The sequence below is a fragment of the Colobus angolensis genome, unplaced genomic scaffold (genome assembly GCF_000951035.1).
Source record: "Colobus angolensis palliatus isolate OR3802 unplaced genomic scaffold, Cang.pa_1.0 Scaffold424, whole genome shotgun sequence".
Lineage (NCBI taxonomy): Eukaryota > Metazoa > Chordata > Mammalia > Primates > Cercopithecidae > Colobus > Colobus angolensis.
In genome coordinates this window covers 245,135-258,925 of record NW_012117644.1, presented here as the reverse complement: position 1 = coordinate 258,925, position 13,791 = coordinate 245,135, and the positions used below count along the sequence as shown (strand labels likewise).

General features: G+C 51.7%; 1 long non-coding RNA gene across 1 annotated transcript in view; it reads left to right on the top strand.

Annotated features, from left to right (window-relative positions):
- Positions 1-6,909: 6,909 nt before the first annotated feature.
- Positions 6,910-13,791, top strand: part of LOC105522291 — a 13,898-nt gene continuing 7,016 nt past the window's right edge. The window contains exon 1 of the long non-coding RNA XR_001003418.1: positions 6,910-6,972. This is a non-coding gene — a long non-coding RNA (uncharacterized LOC105522291). The remainder of the gene's footprint in view (positions 6,973-13,791) is intronic.

Below are 13,791 nucleotides of genomic sequence, written 5' to 3'. Positions count from 1 at the left end.
GGGAGGGGGGAGGGATTGCATTGGGAGTTATACCTGATATAAATGACGAATTGATGGGTGCTGACGAGTTGATGGGTGCAGCACACCAACATGGCCCAAGTATACATATGTAACAAACCTGCACATTATGCACATGTACCCTAGAACTTAAAGTATAATAATAAAAAAAAAAAAAAAAGAAAACGTACTGTCACCCCTCTGTCGAGAGCTGATGCTCTTAGTCAACCTCTTCCTCTGCTAACCATTGGTCTGCAGGCTGCATAATCCACTCTGACTCTGGGCAGGACTCCTAAGATCTTCTAACCTGTAACTCTGTTTCTACCTCTACCCCAAGCACCCAGACTTGGGAAGCTGAGTGCACAAGACCTCATACCGAAAGGAAGCAGAGAGGAGAAGTGAGTCAAGAAGCTTGAGATCTCATAGCTTCTGGCAAGTGCCCTTGGGCCAGGGACTCTTATTTCCTCTTCCAAAGAAGGTAGGTGTTTGACTGGTGGCCTCTCAAGGCCTTTGCCTTCCTGCATCAAACTTGTGATGTTTCTAGTGAATTTTCTGATTATAGTTTAGAAAGCTCTTTCATGTTCCCCAATTGGCTTGATTTTCCAACACTTGGGAGGTAGGTGGTACCACCCCACTTTACAGACGAGGGAACTGAGGTTTGAGTGAGCAATCTCATAGCCAATTGGTAACAGAACCAGGTCTGGAGCTGGCCCCCTGACTCCTATCTCCTGAGCTCACCCTGATTGCTGGGAGGTGGAGGAGCTTTCAGTACTGGGAACACTGGGGCAGACTGTTTTCTCCAAATGAGGCAGGCATGGGACCAGGACAAGCCAGGTCTCCTCTACTCTTGCCCACCTTACTCACTCAGGCTAATACCTCCTATCCTGCTGTATCTAGTCTTAAAAACGGGTCTCTGTCCTCTCAGGGGGATCCACTGGCCTCTCCAACCTTAGCTGCTCTTCTAGGGAAGGGGCCAAAGAAACTTTCTGGTTTGGTTTGCATGTGTCCCCCAAAGTTCATGTATTGGCAACTTTATCTCCAATGAAACAATGTTGAGAGGTGGGACCTTTAAGAGGTGATTACATAATGAAGACTCTGCCCTCATGAATGGATTAATGCCATGATCACGGAGTGGATTCCTGATACAATGATGATTTTGGTCCCTTTTCCCTTCCTCTCTCATGCTGTCTTATCCCTCCATTTCTACTGCAGGATGACACAGCAGGAAGGCCCTCACAAGATGCTGAGCAGATGCTGGCACCATGCCTGTGGACTTCCCAGCCTCCAGAACTGTGAGCCAAATAAATTTCTTTATACATTTCCCAGTCTCAGGTATTCTGTTAGCCGCACAAAACACTAAATACCTTCCATGAGGTGGCAGGTAAGTAGGCCCCTGGCCCAGATGAGGAGGCTTCCTTTTCTTAGTGGGGCAGCTCTCAAATCTCCCATGCAGGGAGGGAGCGAATTCCTCCAGACAAGTTTCAGGGCCTTGGCCTTGCCTTAGTTGGGGGAAGGGGTCTGATTAGAGGTCTTTCAGTGAGAGGTGGTGAGCGGAGCCAGGCTGGCCCCTGACCCCTGCCTGTAGCCAGGTTGCCTCCCTGCACCAGGCGCCTTCTCCTCCTTAGCAGACTCACCTGGGGATCCATTCTTTAAGCCCCAAAGAAGAAAAGTCAGGGCCCCGAGGAAGAGGGCCACCAACTGCCTGATTCTGAAGAGTCTGCCCTGATCTGCCTGAGCCTGGAATCTGACTTTGGGAAGTTTGGGCATCAGGTCCCTGTTATAAGTTGTGGCTGGAGGGCTTCAGCCTCCTCTAGTCTCCTTCAGTTGGTCCCACCTCTGGCAGGCCAGGGGCTACAGGGAAGGAAGAGCCCATTTAACCAGCTCCTGCCCTGGCCAGTTCCCTCATTTGGGGTGTTATATGCCATATCTTGCTTAAACCTCACAACCCCGTGCAAAGTAGTGAATATCAAGCCCATGTTACAGATGAAGAAACTGAGGCTCAGAGAGGTTGTCCTTAGTCAAGGCTCAGCACTAGTAAGTGGCAGGTTTGGGACTTGAAATCAAGCATGGTTCTGATCCCTACACTCTTTTTCCTATAAGATGCTTGGCCTGGGTACAGGTGGGTGGTAGTCGACTCCTAGACCCCTGCAGGACTGTGACATGGGAAGGGGCACTCTATTCTGAGTCCATGGGGGCAGGGATCAGGTTGAATGAATGTATGACTGAATTACAGCACTTGCTGTGCTGTTTAATTTTAAGAGAAGAAGGGGTCTTACTGAGAATCCACTGGCCTGACAGTCTGAAGGCCTTGGCGTGGAGCCCACCCTCCAGGGCCTTGCTGTGTGATCTTGGTCAGGGCCTACCTATTTATGGGTCTAATGTACAGGAAGGAGAGGTGGAAACTATTCGCTAGATCGGCCTTCAGGCTGGGCATCCTGGCCCTAAGAAACTAGGCTGCAGACCCAACGACCTCAGGCTGTGGGCAGTGGGAAATCTGGCAAGAGGCATGATGGGGCTCCTGCATGTGTGTTGTATGGGAGGGGCAGATGAGAGGCCCTCGGGGTTTATCGCCCCAGAAAGCTGGGAGGCCTCAGGCCACTGTTGGACACTGAAGCAACCCAGCTGTACAACCTTAGCCCCTCTCCCACCCATACACAAATTATTGGCTTCTGGGGGCTCTTCGGTCTTTGAATGAAGCTTTTGGAGAAGTCTGTCCTTCTCCATCCATGACTAGGCTGGGGCTCTGTACAGGATTGGTGGACTGGTGGCTCTCTGACCTCTCCTGGCAATGGGACTGGCCTTTCTCAGCAGCTTGAGGCTGCTTGGTCCGGCCAGGTTCAGCCTGCACTGCTCAGAGCCACCAGATGGCACCCAAGCACATGTGTCCAAGGCCACTGGGGCTCATGTCTTGCTGGAGGGACTGTGCCTGAGGAAGGTTCAGCCTGTGCCTGTCCGTAGGTAGTTTGAGGCGCCTCATCCTCAGACATCACTGGTGCACCCCTCTGCCCCGGCCATAGGACTGTCTGTGGGGCCATGCTGGTGTCAGGGCCCAAGGCAGGAGACCTGGGAACTGGTTCTGGCCCTGTGTGGTCGTGGCAAGTTGCTTCCTGTCTTTGAGCCTCAGAGTGCTCTTTTGAAAAACGGCATAAAAATAACACTGATATCTTCATTCATTGATTCAGTCAGTCAGCACATGTTTATTGAGCACTTACTAGGCTAGGGTGTAACACATAGCTCCAAACAAGCGAAGCCTCGCAGGGGTGTTCAGAGGATTAAATGAGGTGATACCTATAATTTATTTAGCACATTTACTAACATACATGAAGATGAGCTCAGGTGGGTGAATGGCTTCTGTGAGCTTTAGTGGGGCTGGGGGCCCATCATCATATTGACAACTAGACATATCTGTACCTTCAGGCATGCAGTGCTCGGCCCTGGCTGTGACTGAGTCCCACCTAGTGTCCCAGGATGGGCTGGGAGGAGTAGAGGATAGGGCTAGGGCACCCCCTGCCAGGTTGAGAGCATCGTTGAGGCTCTGGGGAGCCCAGTTGTACCTCAGACCGCCAGGCTGCAGCTGAGGGTTGTGCCAGTCCCAGAGGTGACAGCAGCGTATCCATGGTGTACCTGGGCCTGGGCAACCTGGAGAAAGCTCTGTGCCCCCCAAAGGGCTGGAAAAGTTTGGGCCACTGTGGAGAAAGTTGTGGGATGCATGGGAAAAAGTTGTAGCTCCTCAAACTTTTCTCACTGTGAGCTCATGGCTCTCTGTCCCTCAGGTCAGTTGAGTGATTTGCCAACAATTAAGTCATAATGAGCTGGACCTCAGGAGCCTGAGAACCTTGGACTCAGCAGGACACCTGGGGCCCAATTACAGCAGCCTGGGCTGATGCCAGGTCCAGCTGCAGCCTGAGCCCCAAGGAGATGGGCCTGCCCCACGTGCCCACTTTGCTCGCACGGCTGAACTTTTAATGAGTGGAAATGGCTACTTCTCTTACTTGCTAGTAGCCCAGGCATGCCACCTGGGTCCTACCTGCTCACTCCTTAAAGAACCAGCAATTTCTAAAATATGACTTGCTGCAGTTTAAGTGATCAGCCAATCAACAGGTTACGTGGGGTCTAGATGCTGCCCCACTGTGCGACCCTGGACTGAGCCCCAGGCCTCTCTTGGTCTTAGTTCTCAGCGATAATAATCACAGGCTTGGCGTGAGGCCTAGATGAAAATAACACAAACTGTAAAGTGCTGGTTCCTTTCAAATGGTCATTATTGTCCTTAATTATTGCATCATATTAGCCTGGCCAAGACCTTGACTCTCGCCCTCACTCCTGGTGAATGAGAGCCAGCTCTGACCCAGGTGCTCAGTGGAAGCTGCATGGCCCCTCCTGGCTCTGCTGGCCACTGGTCTGCCCTCTGCTCCAGGCTAGGATGGCCTAGCAACCACTGTTTATAGGTCTCTCTTGGCTCAACTACCTTTTTTTTCCCTCTTGCTCTGTTAACACCCTAGGCCTACAGACGGGCACCACTGACAGTGTTAAGAGCCCTGATATTATCAAGTCCAGTCCTTACTGCATAGATGGGAAACAAAAGCCCAGGGAGAAGCAGGGCCTGAGCTGCAACTCCTTCCTTTCCCAGGGCTTAGTCACAAGAAGGCTTCATGTGTATGCAGCACTTTAGCGTCGTCTGGCCTTCTCGGTAGCCCTGTGAGGGTCGGTAGGCTGGCACCCATCTGTCCACTCACTTATTACGCCTAAGCTTGCAGATTCTAAAGCCAGACTGACTGGGCGGACATTCTGTCTCCACTGTTTACTAGGCATATCTCTGTGCCTCAGTCTCCTCAAATGGGAAAACACTAGTAATTACATCATAAGATTGTTGTATTAAATGAGTTAGAATTCATGTGAAATGTTTGGAACTGGGCCTAGTGCAGACTCTCAATAATTAATATCAGCTATCCTTCTGGTTATCATTCAGTCATTCAGTCAGCAAACATTTATTGAGCTCCTACTGTGTGCTGAGCTTGGTAGTGCTAGAACCTGGGGATATAGCAGTGAAGAAGACTGATCTTTGGAGCTCAATTTTGTGAAGGTGAGGGAGACAGACACATCAAGCCATAATTTCAAGACCAAGGATTTGGTAGGCTCAGGTTGGGGATAAGCAGGGGAATACAGCGGAGGGGCCTTGATCCTGTCTAGGGGGAGGGAGGCACAGTCAAGGAAGGCTTCTTAGAGGAGGCAGAAGTGGAGGTAGGCATTGGGCCCTGTGTTAAGTACTTTATATCCACAATGTTAGTCTATCCTCACACAAACCTGTGAGGTAGATGAAGCTCTCTTTTTACTGAAGAGGAAACTGATGGTTAAGTTGCTTGTCTAAGGTTACTCAGCCAGTAAATTATTGGGTCAGGATCCAATCCAGGGTTGTCTAACCCCAAATTTTGTCCCTTTTCTTTTCCTATGGGGGTGTTTGTGGTGGTGGTGGTGATGGACAGATGGGGGAGGAGGTCCTACACAGACAGGAGGCACTCACAGGAAATTCTGGCTTTGCTGATGAGGGTGCAAACCTGGGGTTTTCTTTCCGTGGCTAGTACACAGGCCGGATACCACAGTGGGTAGCAGGACAGGCCCTGCCTCTGGCTGCCTGGGTTCCAACTCGCTTACTATCAGTGTGGTCTAGAGCAAGTCACTTAACTGCTCTGTGCCTCAGTTTCCTCTTCTGTACAACGGGGATAATGATAATAACAAGTATTTGTGTAGCACTTGTAAGGGCTTTCTTTTAAGGATTTTACATCTATTACTCATAGGATCCTCAGATTCTATGTCTTTTTTCCTCAGGTGGCCATAATACCTGAGTAGTTTTAAGGAATAAATTAGTTAATATACGGAAGGCACTTAGAACAGTGCTTGGCACATAGGCAATGCTCAGTAAATGTTAGTTATTCTTATTCAGCACCACAGAGTGGAGTCCCAGGAGGCTACAGACAGAATTCCTAAAAATAATGAAGATGATTATGATAACACTAGCAACAATAAAACATACCCTCATAGTTTTACAGCACTTTTTAGGGTACAAAGACTTCCACAGCTATTGTTTCATCTGAGACTGAGGAGACAAGTGTGTCTAAAAGTGTACACAGAGAACACTTTTTATAAAGACATTCTTATTAGATCCTGTGGGATGTCTTTTTAAAAAGTGTTCTCTGTTCAAATAAGTTTGGAAAACACTGAATCAAACCAAGTTAAACAGTTTTCTTCTCGGAGAGACTAAAACTCACTAAACTCAGTTGTCAGAGCCCACAAAAGCAGAGGGAAGTACAACATGCAGTGTTTCCCCAAATTATTTGGCCATGGAATCCCTTGTTCTGAGGAGTTGTAACTCCTGGAAGACACTTCCTCAAACACAGGGGTAGGCCGGGCGTGGTGGCTCATGCCTGTAATCCTAGTGCTTTGGGGGGCTAAGGTGGGAGGATCACTGGACGCTAGGACTTTGAGACCAGCCTGGGCAACACAGAGAGACCCTGTCTGTACCAGAAATAATTTAAAAAGAGAAAACACTGGGGTAAAGAGCTTTGGCTTTGTCACTGGCTGTGTGCCTTCAGGTCAAGTCATATGAACCTAGGCCTCAGTTTTCCCATAAGTAAAATGGGAATAAACGTACACTCATGATGGGGCCATCACAGTGTTGTAAGAACTAAATGAGGTCACTGGAGTAATGTACACAGCCTAATTCCTGGCAAATGGACAATAAACGTTAGATTATTATCGCCGCGACACCCCTATGAAATAACACCATTATTCTCCCCACCCGGATGGGGAGCTCAGTGGGTAGCTCCGGGGCCCTTCACTTTAGTGTGTCAGTGGAGCAACCTCACATCCCAGGCTGGGCGCCAGAGGGCGACTGGCTCTTTCCCTCCCCTCCCCATTCCCTTTTAGATGGATGAGGCCTCGGTTCACTGAGGGCCCCAGGCAGGAGACGGCCACACCCGGGTTTTTGGAGGGGCGGGGAAGGGCGCGTTTGGGGAGGGCACTGGGAGTGGGCTGGACTGACGCCCCTCTGCCCCCAGCCCAGTCCTCTACGGCGACTTCGCCGCGGGGCAGTGCGGGGAGGCGCCCTGTGTACAGCTCGTGGGGGCCTCCGCTGACAGGCTGGCAGGGACCGGGAGAAGGGTGGCGGCAGAGCAGGCAGCGGGCTGGTGTGGGGCCTGGGGGCACGGCCGGGCCTGCGCTGCGGCGGCGGCGCGACAGGTTGCCATGGCCCGGCTGCCGCAGCTGCCCTCCCTAGGGTCTCGTTAGCTCTGTTCGGCCAGCCACCGCCGACTTGGCCCCAGGGACCCTGGCGACCTAGCAAACAGCCGCCGCGCGCTGACGAGGCCCAGGGGAAGAGGGCGGCAGACCGGATGGCGCAAGAGGGAGTGCCAGGCCGCGGGGACTTGCCGCGGAGACCTAGCGCGCCCCAGCCAGGTGCGCCGGCCACCCGCGGCCTCGCGGGGGCGCCCGAGTCCACGGAATGAGCCCGGTGGGGCAGCCAGCAGTAGTCGAGCGCGGCAGCGCTACTCTGGCTGTCGCTCGCTGGTCTCACCGCCCGGGCCTGAGCTGGGGCTGGGATGGGTGCCATCGAGGAAAGCACAGTTGATCTGCAAGTTAGTGGGCGGGGAGTCGGTAGGGAGGGACCGCGGGGCTGCGCTGGTCCTGATTCTTCCTCACTCAGCTATTTTAATAGCAACGAAATCTTGAAGGAGTGCTCTGAGGCTGATACAGCTGTAGGAAAAGGTCTTGGTTGGGCCTTCAGATTTTTGAATGCTTCGCATTATTCAACTTTATTATCTGGCAACAGTCTTTAAAACTCAATGACCAATTCCAGTTCTAGCCTTAAGCCCAGTTAATCCTTGACTATGAAAGCACCACCCTAAAGTCTACTTTCACTTGTTAGCTGTGTCTGCGGAAGTAGCCGAGGGTCTCTTTCCTGAGAGAGGCAGCCTCAGCTGGTGTGTGGACCAGGCCTGGTGGGAGCGTGAGCTCACTGCTTAATAGAGCGGGGCTGTGCTTGTGAGGTCCCTTTGGCCTGAACTGTCCAGGATCTGCTGCCTGCTTTTCCTTTTTGTTGTATCGTTATTGCCTTGGCCCAGAAAGCTATGATGCTACCTGCCTGCAAATAGCTCATCTTTACTCAATACCCGAGTCCTCACCCCTTTTATACTGTGCTGCCTCTGGACTGTGATGCCTGATGCTTGTGTGGTCAGATTGCATTGGCAAGAGATCTCTTCCTTGTCTTATAAGGGCCCTAATCCCATCATGAGGGTCCCACCCTCTTGACCCCGTCTAAACGTAATTACCTCCCAAAGGCCCCACCTTGTAATACCACATTGGGGATTCTGGCTTCAGCATAGGAATTTTGGGGGCACAGAAACCTTTAATCCACAAAAGATGGATTCCTGACAATAGTAACCACTCCTCATCAACCCCTGAGTGCTCATAGTCAGGGTCAGGTTAGACTGGAGTGGTATAGAAAAGACTTCCCCACTGTTTAGAAAAAGGCAAGGAAGCTTAGCTAAAAGGGAAGTTTCTGGTCCCAAGTTTCTGGTACCTCCCTGACTCTTTAAAATGCTGTATTTTATAAAGTGTTTTCAATTTCCCTTTCAGATGTGCAGGCCAACCTCAAGGTGTGGGTTGCTTGGATTACAAAGGAACTTGAATTCTTTCATGTTTTTGTTTAAAGTATCATTAACATCATCTGAAGCCAAGATTGGCTGCTTTGGAGGACCTCTTCTGAACCCTGTACTAGGATGATAACTCTGAAAGAGACTGTTCTTAGGAAAGTCTGGTTTTGGGACCTTGCTAGCCATTTTGGAATTAGCGAATGAGGTGTATTGGCATGAGCAGCAGCACTTTTGTGGCTGTCAGGCAGAGATTGTCCTTTCTTTTTTCCTTTATAAGTCACCCAGCCCAAATTGTTAGCAGGCAGATATTTTCATAGGGGGAGTGGGAGGCAGTTCCCAAGTCTCCTGTCCCTCTCTGCACCTAGTCTACCCTCTAAGATTGCAACCATCATTGTATCTTCTTATACATTACAATGCGGTAAACTTGGGCACATTGAGCGCCAATCATGGCCGCTGTGTTCCTGAAGGTACAGAGGTGGCACTGGGGCCAGGTTGCTGTCTGGAAAATGTCAGCCACTTTGGTGGAACTGCCCTTCCAACACCACCTCCCCCGCTGCCCCCCCACAAAAAAAACCAAGACAAATAGAGCAAACAAAACCACTTCTCCATGTAGACAGACTTGCAGGTCTGCTCGTGGTGACCCTCTCTTTAGCCTACATTGTTTCCAAGGCCTTCAACTGGCCTATTGCATGCTAAGGGCCCACACCTTGGCAGGAGCTGAAAAGAGAGGCTTTTCTCTTGCTCAGGGGAGGAGGGTGTGTCCTGGGTTTGCAGAGGTAGGCTTCTTGTCTATCCTGCTGAAGAAAGCAAACTAGACAGGAGTCAGATGTGGGCTGTACCTTCTTGCTCAGTCTCAAATTCACTGTGGCCTTGGGAGGATCAGTTCTCCATCCTTATTAGTATCTTGGGTGGAATAATCCTTAGGGAATCTTTCAAGTATTGAGTGTCCCTACACCCCCACCACCTTCTGCAACCAGGCCTAGGTGAGGCAGGAAGGAAGAAAAGAAAGTCTGGGTGCAGAGTGTGTAGTATGCCTCACACTACAGCCTGCAGGAAGGCCTTGGATAAGAAAGGCTGAGTAATATACCAGGGGGTAGGACAGAACAGAGCGAGGTTTGGGTGGGAAGATGACCTGATGAACCTCAGGTTCTCTCAAGGCTTTACAGAGGTGGGAGCAGGGCCATGGGTGGGTTGGCTACAGTGTCCCTGCCAAAGGGAATACTTGTTGCTACAAACTCAGCTCTTGTGGCAAGGCTCATATGAACTTGTGGCCATGAAAGTGTAAGTAGGGTAGAAATACGAAGAAGGGACAGGCCCTTGGTCATGGCCAGGGCTGGAGTGTCGTTAATGTGTGGCGGTTGAGGAAGCCGGCCACAGGATGGTTGGATGGCTCATTCTACAGTCCTGTGCCCTGGGCGCCCCTCGTGTGGGAGACAGGTGGTAGATGTCAGGAAGAGCTCAAGGTGGGAAAGGCAGGCTTAATAGACTATGTGTCAGGTAGGGCAGGGCCAGTTACTAAAATACTGAAACACTCGGTGTCATTTGGAAATGGCTGAGGCTCCAGGCACCCTGAGGCCCCCAGCCGCCTTGGCCCTGGAACCCTGCTGGTGCTCACTGGCCCATGCACTGTCTGCCCAGCGTATTCCCTGGGCTCTGACCCTGGTCCCTATGTGTCCTCTTGACCAGGGTGTGCACCTGGACCTTGGTGGGAATTCACTTCCCCAGGGACAGTGCAGGAACCCCCATATACACTTCTGGCCCAAGGCTGTGTCTGCTGGACGGTGCCTGCCAGCATCACTGTCCCGTGGTGGTTTGTGGGAACCGTGCCTGCACTGTGAATGATATTAGTCGTTATGCATGTTGACAATCACCCCTGGTAAAGGAAGGGGACAGTAGGGTGAAGATTTCTGCTCTGGGCGCCTGGCCTCTTCACAGTGCGGACAGAGGGCAAAACCTGGCAGGCCTGCAGTCTTCCTCAGCTATAGTGAAGAGGGTCGTGAGTGCCAAATCCAGCCCATAGGAGATCCCAGAGGAGACTCTGGCGACCCCTATGCCAGAGGGCAGGCCCATGAGTGTGGCACTGCAGACCAACAGTTTCTTACCCTCCTTCCTTTGCCAGACCTGGCACAGCTGCCTGCCTCACTCCTGGGAGCCGAGTCCTACTGGGAGCTCGCTCCTGCCAAGGCTGGGATCCAGTTCCTCCTCTCCCCTCTGTGGGCTGAAGTCCCTGCTTCCCTCTGCCAGTTCCTGCCAAAGCTAATCTCCCTGCGGCCTGTTCCTGGCAGTGGCTGCATGTGGATGTCTCTGCTAGGCAGGCCTGCTTCCATCGCTGGCATGGACCCCAGTTCCCAAGAATCCTTTGTGGGTGGCGCAATCCTGGGCAGAATTCTCCCGGGAGGTTCCTGAGTGCCTCCTTTGCTGGTTGGGCACCTGATCACGGTCCCGGATTCCCCCAGACTCCTCCGGTGTCTGCAGGGTGCTTTTCAGCTCACAAAGCACGTTCATATTTTATCTCATTGGATGCTCAGCAGCCCCTCAAACAGCAAGTGGTGCCCTTGAGCCTGCAGGGCCCTGGAGTGGGCAGATTTCCTGGACCATCTGCTCTGACTCTGCCTCTGGGCCAGTGGAGAGGCCTTTGTGAGTCTTCGGGTTCTCAGTGGGGCAGGTGGCAATTCAGTAGGAGGTGGCCTCGGGCCTCCTCTTCTGGGGAAGCTGTCAGAGAGGGGTCATTAGACTACGTAGCCTCTTGTGGCCCCTGGTCCCCTGATCAAAAACCAGTAGGAAAAGTCTCTTAGAAGAGAAACAACTTTTGGGTTAATCTGTAGGGGCAGTGAGAAAGGGTTGGGGAGGTTGGGGCCCCAGCACAGCTGGGCCACGTGGATGCGATCTTGGCTTAGAGTGGGCACAGGAAGCTATGTGATGAAGGGGAGGCCCCTAGGGAGGAATCTGGGTACAGGGGATGGGGCTGGAATCAGCTACCTGGTCCGTAAGTTGTGTTGTTAAATTTGGAAAAAAACTGTTTTCCAAAAATGGAGGCAAATTGAAGTTTGTAAGAGCTGGTGAACAAGCCATGCCTTCTTGGTGGTTTGGTGCAAGCCATTTTCCACGCAGGCCATTTCATCAAGACTCAGTGGTAATTTGGGATCACCTTGGCTCTCCCAGCTTGGCTGCCTGTTGCTGTCAGTGGGTCTGGGGGGCTTCAGGGCTGCGGAGGGCTTGGTGGTGTGGGAGTCCTTCACCTGAGGGCTGGTGTGTCCTTTGGGGGTCTGGAGCGTACTTCCGGGAGACAACCTCTCTTCCTCTGTCACCTCTGTTCCTCCCTCAGCCTCCCTGTGTTCCTTTAAGCAGGGGGCGTGGGAATAATTTCTTCTGAAGCTACTGATGTTCTCAATTTGAGAGAGGGGAGCAGCATGGTGTGGCCTGAAATTAGTAGCCTAGAGGCTGAGGGCTGTGGCTCTGGCAGGGGTTGGTGTCCAGGGTTCGAGGAAGACTCCAATGCCCAGAGGACTCTCATGAGGTGACTGGGAGCAGATTGTGGTGGGGGTGACAGCTCAGAGAGAAAGACAGGATTGTCAGGATGCAGTTCTTTGCTGGAAGAGACTTCCCTTCCATGGGGTGGTGAGTCCAAGTGAGACCTTGGTTCCTCTCTCTGGGCAGAATCTTCCCTTCCATTGAGATTATCCTAAAGGTCCACCCCACTGACTCCTAGCATCCTCTTTCATGGCGAGGAAGTCTGATTGGCCTTTGGCTTGGCTGACCTGAGTCAATTCTTCCAGAGCTGTCCTCATGCTGCAGCCACTGCTGTCCCACAGCAGCTGTGGGTCATCCTTCAGCTACAGATCCTCCCATTCCCCTTGTCTCCCCTGTCTGTGTGTGTGCACACTTCTATGTGTGCAGGTTTGGGGTAGGCTTGGTCTGCTACTGCGGGGGCCATGGGCAGTTGAATTCAGTCTGGTCATGCCACAGAATTATTTACACTGAAAGCCTAAAACCCTCTAGCGAAAGGTTAGGTCTTTAAGTCAGACTTGTTTGGCAGGTCAGTGAGATGACAGGGAGGTTTGAGACCTGAATTGGGTGATGAGGTACAAAGGAGTCATGGCTGTTTTTGGATCTAAGGCCTCTGTAGGGAAGTGAGATCCAGACAGGGTAGAGGCTGGTGATTCTTCTCAAGCCAACTCTGTGCCAGGCCCTATTGTGGCTGTGGAGGAGCATAATTAAAACTCTGTGCTTTCCAGGACTTGAAGTCTGTGCACTGCCCTTACTACGATACTCAAACAAAGGAATGAAAGTTCCTCTCCCAGGTCCATGATTCAGAGGGCTCTTAGGGGTATGTGTGTAGGAGGCAGTTTGCTGCTCATACAGACATTTGGAGAAACTCTGGTTCCATCTCTTCACCCCCACACCGGCATCCAGGAAGACATATGGGCAGACTGGTGCGGGCCAGCAGGTGCGGGGATGCTTCTTTGCTGTGAGCTTCTGCCAGGTGTTAGGGAAATCACTGTGTCCAGCTGCCCCAGAGCTGGGAGTCCTTCAGATTTACCAGAACTTTCTGACTACAAAGACTTCCTGCTTATTGTTTTGATTCGTAGGATTATAATATTATTTTTGCTTTCAATGCTCACACCCCCAGTCTGAATCTGGGGCTGCTTCTCACCACTGCCAGCCTTGAGGCAGAGAAGGTAGGCTCCTCTCCCATTTGTGCTCCCTCTAAATGGTTGCATAGGTACTCGCTTGCAGAAGCATTACTACCAATAGTGGAAAAATGAGGTGGGGTGGGCAATTTACTTTTATTTTTATTTTATTTGAGACAGGGTCTTACTCTGTCACCCATGCTGGTGTGCATTGGTGTGATCACAGCTCCTGGGCTCAAGTGATCCTCTTGCCTCAGGCAATTTTAAAAAAATGTCACATTTGATTGGCCAAGAACCTCCCCTCCGACCCCCACAACGACCTACCCAGCATTTACTCCTGAGTCTGAGGACACTTCCTGCATACCAGCCCCTCTGCTGTCCTGAAAACCTCCTGACAGAGTCTCATTCTGTCACTTAGGCTGGAGGGCAGTGGTGCAGTCTTGGCTCACTGCAACCTCCCTCTCCCAGCCATTCTCCTGCCTCAGCCTCCTGAGTAGCTGGGATTACAGGCATGCACC